Below are 18,281 nucleotides of genomic sequence, written 5' to 3'. Positions count from 1 at the left end.
TCAGTCCTTCCTGTGTAGAAAATTCATTTTGACACCAAAATGCATGCCATCCAATTCAACAAATTCAATCTAGGCTTTAGATCTGGGTGACTCCAAATACTCCAGATTTACTGGGAGCAGTGTGGGTGACGAGGATTCCCTGGGTGGAGCCAGCAGTGGTGGAACAGGGGAAGTATTGAGAAGGAGGGCTCTCCAGTGTTTTGGTCACTCCCACCCACAGCCACAGTTCCTCCCACGGAGGTCTGCCCTCCCTCCCTCTGCCTCCTCCTCCCCCACCTCCCCGCCCCCTTCTCTCTCAACAATGGCTCCTGCTTCACAAACACACTGCTTTTAAAGCACCTAGTTCCTGGGATTTATACTTGCCAAGTGGCTTTGGGGAACAAGTTTTTCTCAAGCCCAGGCATCAAAAGGCACTTATTTCAACACTTCAGGGAAAAATAGTAACTAAGGAAATCAATAATCTCATCCCAAGCAGAAGAATGGATTTTTGTGAGGCTCTCTCTATGGTTTCCTGCCTATCTTTGAAAAGACATGTAATATTAGTCTCTTGAAGATTTTTCCTCTTGTGTTTTCTTACCTTACCTAAAGAAGTGAAAACTTTTTGCAAGTAGAAACTATATCCTGACCTAAGTATTATATGGTAACAAGGTGTCTTCAAAAACTGTATGTTTATTAAAGATAATCAGAGGACTCAAAGAACATCTTTATGTGGCTAAAATTCTTCAATGGCTAAAATGGAACCTCCTCTCTTTTTCAAAGGTTTGTTTTTTTTTGTTTTTTTTTTTTTTGATGGAGCAAAAGAACACAAATGAGATTAGGGGAGGAACTGCTAGAGCAATAGGAGAAAAGAATGCCAAGGAGGGGAAGGGAGAAGGCTGCAAAAGCAGAAGCCAGTGCCAAAGAGTGTTCCACTCAGAAATGTTCCCTGAATCTATCCAACATCTAAGCAAGGTGGCCTGAGGCAGGCTGTGAGCCCTAAATGCAAGGGTTAGATGCTATCCAAACCCAGGAAGAGTCATAAGAAAGAATTTACATGCATATCTCCAAAAGCAGAAAGATTTGAAGAGGACTCAAGGCAGAAGACCTGCATTTTTCTAAAGCGAGATGCCAATCGTGTCAGAGCTTAGAACTCTTAAGATTCAAGGACAAAGGCAGGTGGAGCAAAGTCAGCCCATGAAGGAAAGGGAGCCACTGTCTTACTCAGGACTCTGCTATGCCTGCAGGTGTGCTCTGAGTCTTAAAGACACGTGTGACTGCCACCAGCCATAGGTTAACATTTGTGGCTGAGAAAGAACTGATGTTAGACACTTGAAAGCACCCTTTCAGGCAAAACTTTCACTTACTCAGTAAAGTTCCTACGTTTAATTTGGATCCCTTCCCCTTCCCGCTTCTCTCCTTTTTTCTTCTTTTCTCTCTGTTGTCTAAGAAATTAAAAAAACAAAACAAAACGCCCACTTATTAGCAAGATAGTAAAGGGAAGGGCAGCATGGAGTTACCTCAGCGTGAGAAGGTGTGAGTGTAAGTGTCTGTGGATGAGGGTGGGGGGGGGCAGAAACTAATATTTATTGGGCATTTTCATCTGCTAGGCACCATAAATGCTTTACCTCATTGTAATTCTTGCAGCAAGTTCCTGGAGTGGGTGCTAATTTCCTTATTTTACAGAGGAGGAGATTAAGGTCGCCTAGGCTTACCCAGTTAGTCTCTCTGGCCCCAAAGCCCAACCCCTTTATGTGACGCCCTGCATGGATGTCTCCTTATATTCTCTGCTCTGGCACTCAGAGCCAGCAGTCTCAGACACATACATTCCAAAGGTAGCAAAATGACAGCTGTAGCCACAATTGTGCAGTACTGCCTCCTTCTAGGCTCTATGTGGGAAATGAGAAAACCAATGTTCTTTACCAATTATTGAGCAGAAATCCCAATGGAATGGATGACAGGTCAGAAAATCTCACCAAGGCATAGCCCCAGCACACTTGACCTAAAGGGAAGTGGGCCAAGGAGGCAAAGAAAACCCACTTCATTCTTAGAATAGTCCCTCACCATTCTGAGTCCTCATGACTTGGACCCTGGCTGCTGCGTCAAGGTGGCCATGAGAATCAGGACTTCATTCCCCTTTGCACTCATCACTAAAACCTTCTCCCGGTCCTCTCAAGCTCAGGAGCCTGGCCCAGAAACCCAAATTTCATCTTTGGGTCTTCCCTTTCCCTAACTCTTGACAATCCATAAATCGTAAGAGTCCTGTGGTCTCTACCTCTTCCCTTTATGTCTCTGACCGCCCCACTTCCCTCCTTTCGAAGGCCACCATCTTAACTGAAGCCACGCTCTCCTGCTTGGTTTATTCCAGCAGTTTCTAGTACCGAATGCCTCTGGCCTTCGCCTTAGAAAACTCCAAGCGATTTTTCTAAAATAAGTACAATAATATGATCATGATATTCCTCTACTTTAAAAATCCCTCTGTGACCTCCCATTGCCTTCAAGAGAACGTTCAAACATTTTAGCAGAGCATCCCAGGCTGTTTGTGGTCAGCATCTGCTGATTGCTCCAGCCCTGAGCTCCAAGGTCTTGAGCCACTGGGTGTTCTAGGAAGTGCACGCGTCCTCAGGCACTTGCTGTTCCTTCAATCAGGATAATCCTCCACCTCCAATTGCTGCTGGTCTTTCAACACACACACCTCCACTCCAAGAAGCCTCCCTGACTGCCCAGCTCTGAGCCCACTCCTCTCCTGGCATTCTCATCCCGGCCTGCAGTTGCCTAAACATGTAGCCTTCTAGTCTGCAAATCCCTCCAGGGCAGGGTGAGCTTTACTCACCATTTTTCTTGGCATCAAGCCTAGTGCCCGGCCTGTGGGAGCCACTCAACTCATGAGTAAATGCGTAAATGGGATAAAGTGGGGGAAGCAATGACGTGATATGAGCCCAACCACGACTCTGCTACCAACTACTGTATAACCTGCTACTAAAATTCACGTTCAAGCAAAATGCTAATGGTACAAACTACTACGTATAAAATAAATAAGCTATAAGGATGTACACCATAGGGAAAGTAGCCAATATTTTATGATAACTATAAATGGAATATAATTTATACAAATTTGAGTCACACACACACAAAATGCTAAGTTTTCCCATCCTTCAGGAAGGATCTGCACCTTGATCCTCACTCACCATCTGCCACCAACTGCCACTCCCTCCCAGGGGTCAGGATGAGTATGAGCATTTGTTTGTTTGTTTGTTTGTTTGTTTTCAGCATTTAAAGAAATGACATGGAAGTGGAAACACACAGTACAACCTTCAATTCTGTGGATGACTCTTCTTCCAGGTAATGAAGATCCAAGGGGACAAAGGGCCAAGAGAGCTCTCAAAGCTCCATGAATGTGCAGAAAGCCGGAGATACATACTCCTGTGGGGAGTAAAATACTGGGGGGAGAAGGTTTCAAATGTATTTATAAGATGACAGATTCTGAAGTCCTATTTATAACACAGGAAAGGCATCTGAGGAGACATCGTGGGCAGCCCCAAAAGACACAAACGCAGTGCACTGCTGCTGTCACAGAGCCACCTGACTGGGGGGTAAGCAGACAGCACCCTTATCCTACCTCGAGTACAGACTACTTTCTTTAGGGCTGAAGTCTCTCCAGATATGGGTAACAAAAATAACTAAGAACATTTTGAGACTTTCTTGGAAAGTTTATAAAAGTAGAGTTATAAAGAAAGGGGGAAAAAAAGACAGTAGATCTGCAGTCAGTAAAGCCGAAGTAAAGGGGGAGTGTGATGAAGTTAATTCAGTCATGAAAAGCACAGATAAGATAAACGTACAAGACTAGAAAACAGCAGTAGTCCTTAAAATTTGACTAGAGTAATGTAAGAACAATTGTGGGGAAAGTACTATCTTACAATAGTAAGAAAATACTATTTTAAATACTATTATCTATTTATAATACTTAAATAATAGTTTAAAGAATACTTACGGTAGGGAGGGTATAGCTTAGTGGCAGAGTGTGTGCTTAGCATGCACGAGGTCCTGGGTTCAATTCCCAGTACCTCCATTAAAAAAAAACTTAAGTAAATAAATCAACCTAATAAATAAACTTAATTACCTCCCCCCTCCAAAAAAAAAAAAAAAAGAAAAAGAATACTCATGGAGTTTTAGAACATAGCTGTAATCAAATCCAGCCCCCAGTGTTTTACATGAAGGCCTGGAGAAGGTAAATACCCAAGGTCATATATCACCTTAAGACAGAGCTACAGATTGAACCCCTGACTCCTGACTTCTAGCCTAACTAATACCCTTTCCTTTAGATTATTTAATACAAAAACACTGCAACAGATGACTGAGGCCCAAAAGAGAAATGTTGGAGACAAGGCCAGATAAACAACACACTGTTAAGGAAAATCAGCATGTCGTGTGGAGTCACCCTCCAAGCCTGAGGCTGACATGGCAAAGAGCAGCAACGTCTTCTCACAGAACAGCCTTTTGTGCCGCTGTCAGAGGCAGGAGGCTGGCCCGGGGGGTGTCCTGCGCTAAACTGATTTGAGTTTCTTACTCAGAGCGCTGAGTCCCTGAACTCGAACGGTGCGCGTCGTCCAAGGGGCAGTACCCAGGCTGGTTCGCTTTGCTGCCTTCCCTTCAAGGTTGGACGTCCCGACCAATTCCAGCCACTGTAGGAATGTTGAGGTCGATGGAATTCTAGCAGCACCTGCCGGGTGGGGAAGGGAGACAGCTGCCTGTGGAAGTGGTATGGAGGCTGGGAGGGCTGTTCATCCCAGAGACTCCACTGCTGCCTCTGCCGGGAATCTGGTGGTCAGAATGCTTAGTCCCCAGGAAGACTGGGAGGGGGAAATATCTCAAGTATTCCGGTCCTCCCCTCTTGGCACTGCAGAAGCAAGAGAAAATAAAGCAGGGGAACCTGTTGGACAAGACCGTCAAGGCCGCTCTCCTGTGCTGGAGGCCGCCCCCTGCTCCAAGGGGCTGCATGGTTCCTCCTTCCCAGCAGAGAAAAGGGCTAGGACCAGAGAACCTGGGTCTGCGGGATGCCCGTCTGCCAGGAAGAGCTGGGAGATGCTCGGTGTGAGAGAGCAAGCTCGAACCTTGTCCTTCTGGGCAGGGGTGATGTGTCCCAGTGCCCAAACATCATCGTGGGAAGAAAACGAAGGTGCTGGAACAGTCAGATCCGTACTTCGGCAGAGGTGTGCGGCTGAGGGATCTGATTCCAAAAGTTTGTCTCAGGAGGAAAAACAAACAAACATTTCACCTTTTAATTCATGCCGGTCTTCTTTCCTCTGGGTCATTTTATTTCAGTGAAAAGATGGTTCTAATGGGAGAAAAAAGGATACGAGGAATATGACAGTGAAAGATCTGAGCCCGGAGCAGAAGGACAGATAAACGCAGGTGAGTGAGAGACGTGTGGGCCCGTTTTGGGGAGAGACCTTGGTATCCTTGCCTCTAATGCCCTGCAGAATGAGGAAGTGGCTGTTTTCAACCACCTAGAACATCTGTCCACTAATAACCTCTGCTCCGCAGAGGCCTGAGCTCTGCACCCAGGGAGGTTTGCATTTAGCATTTCGCCTCGGTGTCCTCACCTTCAAGGAGTGGGATTAAACATTTAGCAAAGAGCAGACCGCAGAAGTGGCTGTGGTGGACACGCTTCTGGAATTGGTGACCGAACAGGATGCTCTTTTTCCCCTGTTTTCCTCTGGGAGGCGCCAGGACTCATTTGCATTTATAAGTATGTCACTTGAATTCTGACTTGGTGATTTCTACCAACCTGTGTATAAACTTCGTGTACTAAGACATAAGGTATTTATCTTTTCATTGTAAGAAGGAAGCTAAATGACTTTCCCCCTCACTTACTATTTCCCCTCTTCTTTCCAAAGGCTGCCATATCGATTTTATTTTATGGTCTAAAAAAGGTTGCATCACATTTGGTATTCCACATGGGGAAATGGAAAAAATTATTAAAAAGTGAAGAAAACTGGTACTGCTTGCTTGGAAATAAGATACATGAACCCTTAAGAATGGGAAAACACCAGCCACTATGGCAGAGAGAGACATTTTTGCCAAATTTAGAACCCACTTGAAAATCACGGGTTCTAAGTTTAGAACTGAACTAAAAAACTTGAGCTCACATTGCATTTGGTATTGGTTTAAAAAAAAATTCTAAGATACTAATTAAAGGAAAAAAATTATTCTCTTAGTAGTTCTAGAAGCTGGGAATTATTTTCAAACAAACTCTTTATTGGCTCAATGGACTGGCCTGCACTTAGAAAAGAAAACATTTTTTTCTAATTAAATTTTCCTTACAAAATAATGATTTAAAATCAAGGGGGAAAACACTTGGCTCAAGTCTTTAAAGAATTACAGAACTGTTGTGCAACCTTTGGACCCAAGCAAGTATACCAGGTGGTCGTACAAACTGTATGTTTACACACTAGATGATGTCCAAAATGGAAGTCATTACCTCTACTGCTGGTAAACTTTAAGTAATAAAAACTCAATAAAATTTGAAACTATTACTCTAAACAAAACAAACTTTTACCAGCATTATTTTTATTTTCTAACTTAGATGTTAAGTTAGTTTTTGCAACATCGTTAAAAAATGGATCAGATGAGCTGCTATGGAGATAATTATAAAAAGTTTCAGACCCAAAAGATCCAAAGTGGAAAATCAAGTACTTGTAGTGACCAGACAGCGCTCAAAATGTACCCACGGGCTTAAAGTGATTCCAGACAGCTAACAACTCTTGCAATTACATGAAACTTAAAGATATCTCACGCCACCTTCTGTATACCTAACACACACGTATATGTAGATAATACAGATAACAGCCTAAGAAGAGGACCTGAAGTCAAATAATTAAAAATGTTAAACATGAACATTCAGTGCAAATATTTGCCACAGCAAGCATTCAAAAACACAAATGTTGGGATTTTTTTTTTCCTTTCTGTTTATTCCCATGGAGTCTAAATACATTTTTGAGTGACTTTAGGGAGCAAGCTTAGCAACTGGTGGATTGGACATTCTTCCTTCAGAAAGATCACAAACTCCACAGTTCAAAACCCTGTAACTTTAATTTCCAAGTACTTTCAAAAACTCTTGTTGAAGGACATAAAATTAATTCTTGAGTTGACTGACTTTATTCTTCTTACCAAGAAGATATAATTTGCACTGTTACAAAGAGGGTCAAAATTTTAAGTCGTAAAAGCAAACAAAGCAAAACAAAACAAAAAAACCTCACTGCATATGTAAGTGGAAAAGGATTTGTCTAGAATTTATATTTTAATTTACTCGTTATTACAGAAGCATAGTTAAGAAGAAGTCATGTAGTTCTCTTAATAGCATGTGTAGCTCTCACTAAGATAAGGGACAGAGGTGATCATTTCTCAGATGTGGGCCAAAATCAGAATATAAACTTAGATCTCCTGGGTCCGCTAGGTCACATGCTCCTGAATCCATGTTCTTCAACATATCTTTCTATCCCTTTATATTAGCCACTAAAATTGAATTTCATAGTTTCTTCTACTAGTATGTCTTCAAAGTTGTTCTCATATTTATTTAAAATTCTTGCTTAAATAAGTGTAATATTTTGGACCAGTTTCCTTCTTTCCTCAGGTCATGATACCTAAGATAAATGGAGGGAAATAAGAGAGACCTTTGTGGTAACAAAAAGTGTTTCTTGCACCTCTGTGTGGTGGGACAAGCACTATTCTCAGATGGTGGTTGAATCCATTTCTGTAAAGCATTTGCTTTTCTTGGATTTGAGAGATAGAAAGGCCCACACATCTACACCAGTGCCAGTGAAACTCGGCCAGTGATCCTGGTGCCCTGGAAGATGACTGTATGTGGCATGAACAGGAATAAGAAAAAGCTGAGTCGTCTGCCGTTGTTCAGATACCTGATGGTCTTTGCAGAGACAGTTCCCAGATCCTTAAGCTGTCTTCCAGGCATTTTCAGTTCTTTATCCTGTAAATTTTTCCACAGAAATAATACATGAATAAGTTTAGCAAACAATTAGGAAGCCCAAATACTTGTATGCATTTGACCAAGTCTAAACCCAACTATTTTCCTTTGCCTTAGACTTGTAGGTCTTGGCTCTAATTCTAGCCCGTAAGAAATACGAATTTCAGTCAAGAATTTAAGAAATGATGAGCAAACTTGTCGGTGGTAGGTAGGCTTTCCCGAAGAGAGATGTTTCTCTCCGTGGGTTAAGCAAAGATATACTGTGCTGACATTCCAGAAAAAAAAAGCTCCAATTCCTTGTTTCAAACATCTCATTAGATACGACCACCTGGAACAGAGCAGAGACTCCAGAAATAGACCCACGTGTACATGGTCAACTGATTTTCAACAAGAGCAGCAAGACAATTCAATGGGGGAAAGGAAAATCTTTTCAACAAATTCTGCTGTAACAACTACAAAGCCATATGGGGTAAAAGTGAACACAGACTCCTACTTCACATAATATACAAAAATTAACTCAAAATAAATGACAGACTTAAATGCAAAACTTAAAATAGAAAACACCTAGAGTTAAGCAAAGGAGAAAATCTATTCACTATTGAAGGAGGCAAAAGTGTCTTAGGACACAAAAACAAACTTTTATACAAGAGAAAATTGATAAGCTGAACTTTATCAAAACTTTAGAATTTGCTCCTAGAAAGATATTATTATGAAAATGAAAAGATAAGGTGTACAATGGGAAAATATTTTCAATACATAAATCTGATAAAGGACTGGTATCCAGAATATATAAAGAACTGTCACAGCTCAATAAGAAGACAACCGAGAAAAAAAAAAAAAAAAAAAAAAAAAGAAAGAAGACAACCAAGGAGATTTAAATGGGCAAAGATTTGAACAAACACTTCACAAAAGAAATTACATGAGTAGCTGATAAGCACATGAAAGGTCAGCATCATTAGTCATCAGGAAAGTGCACATTAAAACCACAATGAGATACAACTACACACCAATTAGAAAGGCTAAAGTTAAAAAGTTGACAATACCAAGTGTTGATGAAGATGTGGAGCTGCTGGTAGGAAAGTAAAATGATACAACCACTTTCAAAAACTACAAGGATTTTTTTTTCCACAGGAAACGGGGGAGGGGGGCCTGCAGGGTTTTGTTTTTTTTTTTTTTCATGTTAAACATACACCTACCATTCAACCTTGTCATTCCACTTCTAGGTATTTACCCAAGAGAAATGAAAATAGGTGTCTACACAAAGACTTTACTGGAAAGTTCCCAGCAGCTTTATTTGTAATAGCCCCAAACCAGAAACAAACAAATGCTCAACAACATTGGGCCCTGAATAGCCATACCGTGGGGCATCAGTTACTAATAAAAAGGAGTAACTACTGACACACACAACACTATGGACGATTCTAAAAATCATTATGCTGAGTGAAATAAATCAGATACAGAAAAAGCACATACTGTATAATTCCATTTATATAAAACTCTAGAAAATGCAAACTAATCTATAAGTGGCAGAAAGCAGATCATTCCTTGTCGGGGACAGGGGTGGGATGATGGAAATATTCTGAATCTTGGTTGTGATGGATTCAAGGGTACATGCATCTCTCAAAACTTTTTCATATACATAGACAGTTGTACTTACTTAGCACTAAGTACATTCACGTTGTGCAACCATCACCATCCATCTCCAAAACTTTTTCATCTTCCCAAACTGAAACTCTGTCCCCATTAAACACTAACTCCTCTTCCCTCAGTCCTTGGCCCCCCCCCCCTCCCATTTTACTTTCTGTCTCTATGAATTTGACTACACTAGGTACCTTATACAAACGGAATCATACAGTATTTGTCCTTTGGTGACTGCTTTATTTCTTAGCAGATCTTTAAGGTTCATCCATGTTGTAGTATGTGTCAAAAATTCCTTCCTTTTTGGAGGGAGGGTATAGCTCAAGTGGTAGAGCGCATGGTTAGAGGTCCTGGGTTCAATCCCCAGTACCTCCTCCAAGAATAAATAAACCTCCTAATTACCTCCTCCGACCAAAAAACAAAACAAAACAAAAATTCCTTCCTTTTTAAGGCTGAATGACATCCCACTGTATGTATAAACTATATTTGGTTGATCCATTCATCTGTCGATGGACGGTTAGGTCATCTTTAACTCTGAATACCCACTTCTTCTGAAATACTGCTCTGGATTGTTTCAGTGGTCTGTTAACTGGCCGTCCTAGCCTACTTCTCTCATGTACCTTCTAACCTGCTGCCACTGTGGTTTTTTCTAAAGCAACGATCCTGTCCCTTCACTGCTCAGAGACCTTTGTGTACAATTTCCAACTAAAATGGGAGCATATGTTGAATGCTGTTCTACAGTTGACTTTCTTTCCATTCCACTTTTGAAATCTTCTGATTAGTTGCCATTTCTTACTTATTTTAATCCAGTATATATTTCCTGGTCATTTCCTCCCATTGCTCCTAGTTCTGTCCTTCAGAACGACACCAAATAATACTTTGCTGTTCTACATGGTGGACAACCCTTCAAATATCTGAGCTAGTTACCAGGTCTTCCTTCTCCAGGCATTAGTCATCCCTCAGATAACACAGTGCTATTCTCTGCTTGTGATCCACTGATCCAAGTTGGTCAGTGTCCTTCTTAAAATGGAACACCTAGGACAGAATGTAATCCTCTGGATGGAAGGTGCGATTACTGTCTCCTTTCTCCTACTGCTCTACTACTGTAATTCAGCCTAATACGCCACTAACCTTTTAATTTTATTTAATTTTTATTGAAGTATAGTTGAGGGGATGGGGGTATAGCTCAGTTGGTAGAGCGCACGCTGAGCATGCACGAGGTACTTGGTTTGATTCCTAGTACCCTCATTTGAAAAAGAAAAAAAAAAGAGAGCAAGAGAAACCAAAATAAAGTATAGTTGATTTACAATTTATGTTCATTTCAGGTATACAGCAAGGTAATTCCATTTCATATATATATATTATTTTTCAGATTATTTTCCATTACAAGTTATTACAAGATATTGAATATGGTTCCTTGTGCTATACAGTAGGTCCTTGTTGTTTATTTACTTTATATATAGTAGTGCATATATGTTAGCCCCAAATTCCTAATTTATCCCCCCTCCACTAAACTTTTTAGCTCCAAAGTTGATGTATATTAACTTGCAGTAAATTCAAACAATTAGTGGTTTTTTTTTTCAAATAAATTTTAATGACACCATTGGGCACCTGGAAAAGGGGTGGCCAAAAGGAGGAGGCAGGGGAGAGCTGAAGATAGGAGAGAATATTTTCCTTGTCAATTCTGCCTATTTATTAATTGCTCACTGCTCCTGATAGCAAATCTCCACCCTGCTCCTCCCTACAGGCCTCCTATCAGTTACCTACCAAACTCGAGTCCCCAATAAGTAATCACCTCTTCAACAACTGCCAGCACACACAATGTGACACACGGGCCTCCTCCTCACACCATTGGTCCCATCCCCGATAGCCACTGGGCACCTGTGGCAAGTGATTAGAAGCAGGAGATGCTGGCAACTGCTGTAGAACACACACATCCAGGAAGTGAGTTTATGTAAAGGTTCCTGGCAGTTTGGATGCTGAGCATCAAATCAAAGCCTTACCAAAAAATGTTCAGGGGAATGGACCAAAGAAACTGTCTTCTATCTTGCCTTTTTCTATGTAGCGTCTTTATAAAAGAAATGTTGCATCTTTGTGGTTGGATTTTCAAAGGTAAAGCTGTCCAATGGAAGAGGAGAAGGACTGCTGCTTTCCAGGCAACTTCCTTGAAAATTCAAGTCATTTAAGAAGAAAGACAACTGAACAGGTTTTGGTTCCTTTTACTTTTGTAGTCAACTTCAGGGAGACGGTTATTTAACACTCCTCCATATAGACATTCCTTCCATCAGGTCAAAGACCCCCACCCTCCGAACACACACCCTAACACTGTCATCATTCCCAAAGCCTCTTTTTAGAAACTCAGAGCTAACATTCCTCCACAAGGGAAAGCCATCCCCTCCATGGCATCCAGCCTTCTTTCCTTTCAGTCCTAGGCAGGGATCTTAAGGAACTCAGTCATCTCTTCTTTTTCCAAAATTATCCCCTAGCTCTTTCCTCTTCTCCTTTAAATATAACCAGGACACTCCAATGTGGAAAACACATTTGCTCACTACTCCTGCACCAATTCAACTGTCTTTTTTCACTCATAGGTAAATACCTCAAATGATTATTCAACATTTATTCATCCCTTGGGATCACCACCTACTCTGTTTTCATTAATCCACAAAAATGTGTCCTAAGGTCAATAAGGACTTTGGGTTGGACAAATTCAGTGGTCTTCTTTTGGAATTTATCTTCTCATACACTTTTCCTTATCTCGTTGGGATTCAGCAGGAGTGAGGGAGACTTGAGAGGAGTAACAGCTGCTGGTGGGCATTTCTGGATTTGGTTTCCTCTATAAGACTATCATCACTCACTCTATCTCCTTAGGTATAGTACAATCTAGAAGAATTTCTTAGTATAGGAAATCAGCAAATTCTTGGCCCTGAAGATGGGGTCAGAGATCACCCCTCCTTCCCCAAATTATAGCTGAATGTGTGAGTGCTCAGGTCTGAGATGGGCCCAATGAATCTCTGATCTCCACCTTGGGTGGCTCTTCACCAGACAGTCTCTCCATCATCAGTTTTCAAGAACTGCAGCTCTCACCCATCCTGAATCCTTAATTCAGTACCTTCTCCATCTCTTTTCTCTTGTTTCAAACTGAGTTTCTCTCTGTGTCACTGTCGTTCACGGAGCCTCGGGGTCTGTCCCAACACTGATTTTTCCATTATCATGAACATTCCCCAAACCACACTCAGAAACCACAATTCCCTTCTCTTGTTCTCACAGAAGCACTAAGTTGAGAAATAACCCTTAATTAATTGTAGGCTCTCTCTTCCTTAAAAACCATAGTTGCTAGTCTTGAACATCTTAGTATCATTAAGACCAGAATGGAATCTTGAGAAGTCAGTCCTTCAGTAACATCACCTGTAAATAATTACGCAATGACTTTATCTGGAGAACTCAGAACTCTGCCCCAAGCCACTGGGGTTTGGTTAATGTGAACCTGCAGTCCATCTGCCAATCATCCTAGAGTCACCTGAGTACCTTACACCTGGAGCACCAAGTACACTACTCTAATAAAGGAATCCGACAGTTTTATTAAAGAGCCACAGGTTAAATGCAGAGTCGCCATCAATACAAAAGCTAGGAGCCTTGGTCAAATTACATGCTTTTAAGTTCGATGTGTGGACGTGAAGATATTTATGGATATCCCCATACATTTTAATGATTTAGAATGAGAGTTATTAACCTGAGGTTTGAAAGCACCTTCAAATGTGTACATTTTTCTAGTGCAAAGGCTCAGCATTTTCATCAGATCCTTAAGGGGTTTATGGCCTCCAAAAAGTTTAAGAACCTCTGTTTTAGAGGAAAGGTAAGATTAAAATCAAGATATTATTATTTTATATATTTCTAAATGCATTAAATAAAAGTAGCAAATAACTTCCATTTCAGCAAACAGCAAGATAAAATATGCTGAATATTGTACATAATCATAACATGCTTAGTAACTATGTTTAAACGCTAACAAAGACAATGTTATCCTAGCATTTTACATACTAAGTATCTACCTTAATATACATAAAACAAGTTTATCAGGAAGGCAGAAGTCCCAATACAGATTTTAACCTAGATTGATGGGGGAGGGTATAGCTCAGTGGTAGAGTGTGTGCTTAGCATGCACAAGGTCCTGGGTTCAATCCCCAGTACCTCCACTTAAAAACAAACAAACAAACAAACCTAATTACATTCTCCCTTTCCCCCAAAAAAATCTTTAAAAAATGAAATAAACATTAAAAAAAGCAAACAAAAACACCCTAGATTGAAAACTATCATAGACTTACTTCCACTATTATCTAAGAAAACTTTCAATCAGATAACTTTAGGCAATACTGAATACAAATAAAATCAGGATTTTACAGTTCCTCAGTTACAGCACTTCATTTTCTTATAATGGATAAGAAAAATAAATTACTGTACATGCCTTATAACAGATTGATTAAAAAAATATACTGTGGAAACTCCTTTCATAGCCAAATTTTGCAGCCAAAAATCAAATTCCGAGCCTGAAATTTTTAAACCAGGACCCATTCAGAGTATTCCAAGAATAGTTCTCAAACTGCTGAGAAGCATCATTTCCATAATTTTATCTTGCAAACGGATTTTAAAAATTAGCAAGTTTGCGAGAGCCATACACAAACTCATCAAGTTATTGTGCTCACTGTTTTTTTTTTAACTTTTAAAATATAATTTATCAATTCATTTGACAAATATTTATTGAAATATTTATTTGAAATATTTATTTATTGACAAATATTTATACGCAGGCACTGATCTAGGTGACAGAGTTACAGCAGTGAAAACACAGGCCAAAAATATATAATAATACATAAATATATGCTTATCATTAACATTCAGATACAGAAGCATACAGAATTAAAAAAATCAAGGTTGTTCTCCTGAAGGTCTGCTCCATCTCAGTTCTTCTTTTGTAATAACTACTGTTAAGTTTAGTGCATTTACCTCCAGACTTTTTGTTCATTTACAAAGACTCCCTTACATAGGATTTTTAAAACAGCCTGACTGAGGTATGACATACAGACTGTATAGATGTCTACACATACTATAAAATTCATTTGTGTAAAGTGTACAATTCAGTAACTTTTAGTACATTTGCAGGCTACAAAGGTTACTTAGACTAAGTAAGTGGATTTTAAAATTATAAATACATACAATATTTATAATTTATTTTAAAATCCACTTACCTAAATTACAGTGATAAACAGATATATGTATATGTAACTTTCATTTTTTCAGTTAGTACTAAACTTCGATGTTCTCTCAGTGTCAGCATAGACAGATCTGTGATTACTTTCTACAAAGAGAGGAACATGTCCTAGCTCTGTCTCCCTTGTTAGAGTCCTTAAAAAAAGGATGCTAAAAGACAGCAGTTAGGTAGGGCTGATTATGGCAACCTTGTGATTTCAACAGACAAAGAGAAATTAGTTCATTTACAAAAAGTCTTAAAAGTCCAAAATGAACTGGGGAAAAAAAGGTCTAGAAAATATTTTAAAACACAAAAAAATGGTAATTTTGAAATAATAACATTGATAGCTAACAGTTATTTAACCTTTACTATGTGCAAGGCATTGTTCTAAAAGCTTAACACACAGTAGCTCTTTTTTTAAAAATAATTTTTATTTATTATTGTTTTTTAAACTTTTTCTTTTAATCGAGGTACTGGGGATTGAACCCAGGATTCTATCACTGAGCTATACCCCACCCCTCAACTCCACACACAGTAACTCTTTAAGTCCTCACAATTTGATGAAATATTTACTGCTATCATACCCATTTTACAGACACAGAAACTGAGGCACAAGAGATCAGGTAATTTGTCCACTAAACTAATAAGCTGCAATGAGGCAGAGTTGGGCTTCACATCCAGGCAGACTGGCTTCAGAGTCCACATTCTTAGCTGATTTGATGGAACGTTGGGGTGAGGGGTGGGGTGGTGCAGGACAGTGAGTGGTTTAGGATAAAAGTGAGATAAAGGAGATAAAGGGTTTAGCATAGGGGCTGGCTCCTACTGAGCACACAATAAAAACAAACAAAAATAAATTTTAAAAAATAAATAAAATAAAATAAAATAAAATAATTATATTCTGTGCTATATCTTTTAGGCAGAATGTTCCTCCACGATTAGAAAAGTAACATTTCTGTTGCCAGCCTAAGGGTTTGTTTAAGTAGCTGTCCTCATTTGGTGCGGCTACCATTCTGCAGGGTGAGCAGGGTGACTGATGCTGCTCGGTTTCTTGGGGACCCTCCCAGGTGTGATACACAGGTGCTACGAAGGTAAAGGAGACCACAGCTGAGCCCAAGGAGCTTGTAGCAGGGAAGACAACAGTGTGCTGTAGAGACTGATGCTGTGGGAGCCGCCAGTGGAGAAATCAGAATGATTCAGAGGCAATAAGGTCAGTCAGTTTCCAGGAAGGAAACCTTGAGATACAAGTTGAGAGGTAGTCAGATCTCGAGTAATCTTAAATGGCTCTTAAGAAAATTGGGTTTTATCCTGAAGAAAATGCAGAGCTACTGAGAAGGTGGAATGGAGTAGGGAGGCCTGGAGGGGACACCTGGGAGACTGAATGTGAATGACTCCGCCCAAGCCTGGGACACACGCTCCACCCAAAATATCTGTTGTTGTTGCTAGTTGGTTCCTTATCTTTTGACTCATAAACTTGTCTTCAAGTTTCTCCATTACAATGTGGTCTCAACTGAAAATAAGCTCTTATATCGCAGATTTGTCTTGCATGCTTCTTACTGTGAAGCATCTTTTCAGGGCTAGAGAAGCTCTAGTCACTTGTTTTTAAAACATCAGAGGCCTATGAAACAGCTGGACAAAAAAGGGTTTTCGAGACGCCCAAGGGGGTGATTTAAAAACAAATACTACAACCAGCAACTCTGTCACATCAAAGCCGCAGCTGGGGTGGAAAGAACTTAGTCCAGGGGAAGGTCTAGGTTAGGTTTACAGCAACTTCCTTACAATCAGCGTCACCCTTTCTAATTCACAACAGAGATAAAGGAAGGTGCCCTTCACAAGCATGCTCAGATGGAAGGAATGAATTCTGAATAAAACCAAGGAGGGAGTGGGGAGAGTATAGCTCAGTGGTAGAGCATGTGCTTAGCATGCACGAGGTCCTGGGTTCAGTTCCCAGCACTCTATTTAAATAAATAAACAAACCTAATTACCTCCACCCAATTAAAAAAAATAAAATAAAACCAAGGTGGGAAAATGCCTGAGTAACACTGTCAAAGGCCAGAGTTGGCGGTAAGAGAGGGAAGGAGAGACTCAGACCAATTCTTAAGACAGTTTTTTACATTGGTAAATTAACACATGTTTATTCACATTAAGTGGCAAAAATGAAGTATTATTGTAAATGCACCGTATTTTTCAAATACCATTTTATTTTTCAACTTTTTATTACAGAAAATGGCAAACATGTAAAAACAGAGAGAAGGGTGGATTAAAACCTTGTGCATTCACTGCCCACCTTCAACCATCACCGACACAAGACCCTGTTTTCATCTCCTACTTGCTGGATTATTTTGAAGCCATCATTTCACCTGTAATTCCCTCATCTTATAGTCAAGCCTGCTTTTTTGATTTCACCTTTCTCTTCACTCACTCCCACCCACTCTGGGCAGTGATCTGAGGACAACAGGTTACCGAGAGAAAAAACATTCTCCATAGAAAATACCAAACTGGCCAGAAGAGAGTGAAAGTCCTCTGAATCAGAGAAAGATGAGGAGGTGGAGCAAAGCTTCACCCCAGGACTGGGAGGTGCAGGAAGACCCCCACCCCCCTCCCAGGTGGGGCAGCTGGGGCTTCTGAGAGGTGAAGAGGGGCCTCAAAACAGGGAAAGGTCACAAACCTAGGAGCCAGCGCAGGGTGTGGAGCGGCTTCTGGGTTAGAACCATTGAAGATCTGCTGACTTTCATTCCGGCTTCTGGACTGAAGGGCACACTCTACTCAAGGTGGAGAGCTTTGGAGGGAGAGGAAGCAGGTGTTCATCGCCCAAGGAGAGGGAAGATGTGTTCCCAGAGCCACCCCCGTGTGCTGCTTGCTAAGGACGCCCAGCACCGTCACCTGACTGACTGAACCAGCCTTTACTGAAACCCTGTCTGTCCCCAAGCCCCACTTTACACCAGTGTGTCATCTCAGCCGCCCCAACTCCTCCTCTGATCTCACAGGAGGACATGCCCTTGCTCCCGGCCAGCATGTCTCCTCTCACCCTTCCCCCTTCTGCCCCTTCCCCTCGGGGCTTTGCTCCAGCGTCATCCTGCCTCGGAACCACAACATGGCCCAGGGCGCTCCATCCATCCACACATACTCCAGCTGCTCACCTCCCTCTCCTGCCGCATCTGCTGCCCTCCTCTCTCGGATGCTCCCCCAGATCTACTTCTTCAAAGCCTCATCTTCAGGAAACTGTCTCACATTTGCTGCCTCCCTGCTGAGTCAGGGCTCTGGCTATACCTGTGTGCACTCACCGTGCAGTGAGAGTCTGCATTATTCTCTCCCCACTGGGCTGAGGCCCTGAGGGATGAGACTGAATCTTATATCTCCTGCATCCCTGGCTCTCAGGGTGCTTACTCAGAAGATGCTCAGAAATGTTTGTGGGAAAACAATGGAGACAGAAAGATGAACAAA

General features: G+C 41.0%; 2 long non-coding RNA genes across 2 annotated transcripts in view; one reads left to right on the top strand and one right to left on the bottom strand.

The window, feature by feature from the left end:
* Positions 1-711: 711 nt before the first annotated feature.
* The window catches only part of LOC116668581, a 94,730-nt gene continuing 77,160 nt past the window's right edge, over positions 712-18,281 (bottom strand). The window contains exons 2-5 of the long non-coding RNA XR_004325747.1: positions 7,893-7,960; positions 4,544-5,311; positions 3,289-3,416; positions 712-1,421 (exon numbers count right to left, since the gene is read on the bottom strand). This is a non-coding gene — a long non-coding RNA (uncharacterized LOC116668581). The remainder of the gene's footprint in view (positions 1,422-3,288; positions 3,417-4,543; positions 5,312-7,892; positions 7,961-18,281) is intronic.
* LOC116668582 lies at positions 5,055-17,755 on the top strand. Its single transcript, XR_004325748.1, has 5 exons — positions 5,055-5,186; positions 5,299-5,388; positions 11,708-11,801; positions 15,905-16,047; positions 17,061-17,755. It is a non-coding gene; the product is annotated as an uncharacterized LOC116668582 (long non-coding RNA).

Source organism: Camelus ferus, chromosome 14 (assembly GCF_009834535.1).
Source record: "Camelus ferus isolate YT-003-E chromosome 14, BCGSAC_Cfer_1.0, whole genome shotgun sequence".
Lineage (NCBI taxonomy): Eukaryota > Metazoa > Chordata > Mammalia > Artiodactyla > Camelidae > Camelus > Camelus ferus.
The sequence above is the reverse complement of the archived record's forward strand: the minus strand, read 5'-3'. Positions and strand labels throughout refer to the sequence as shown.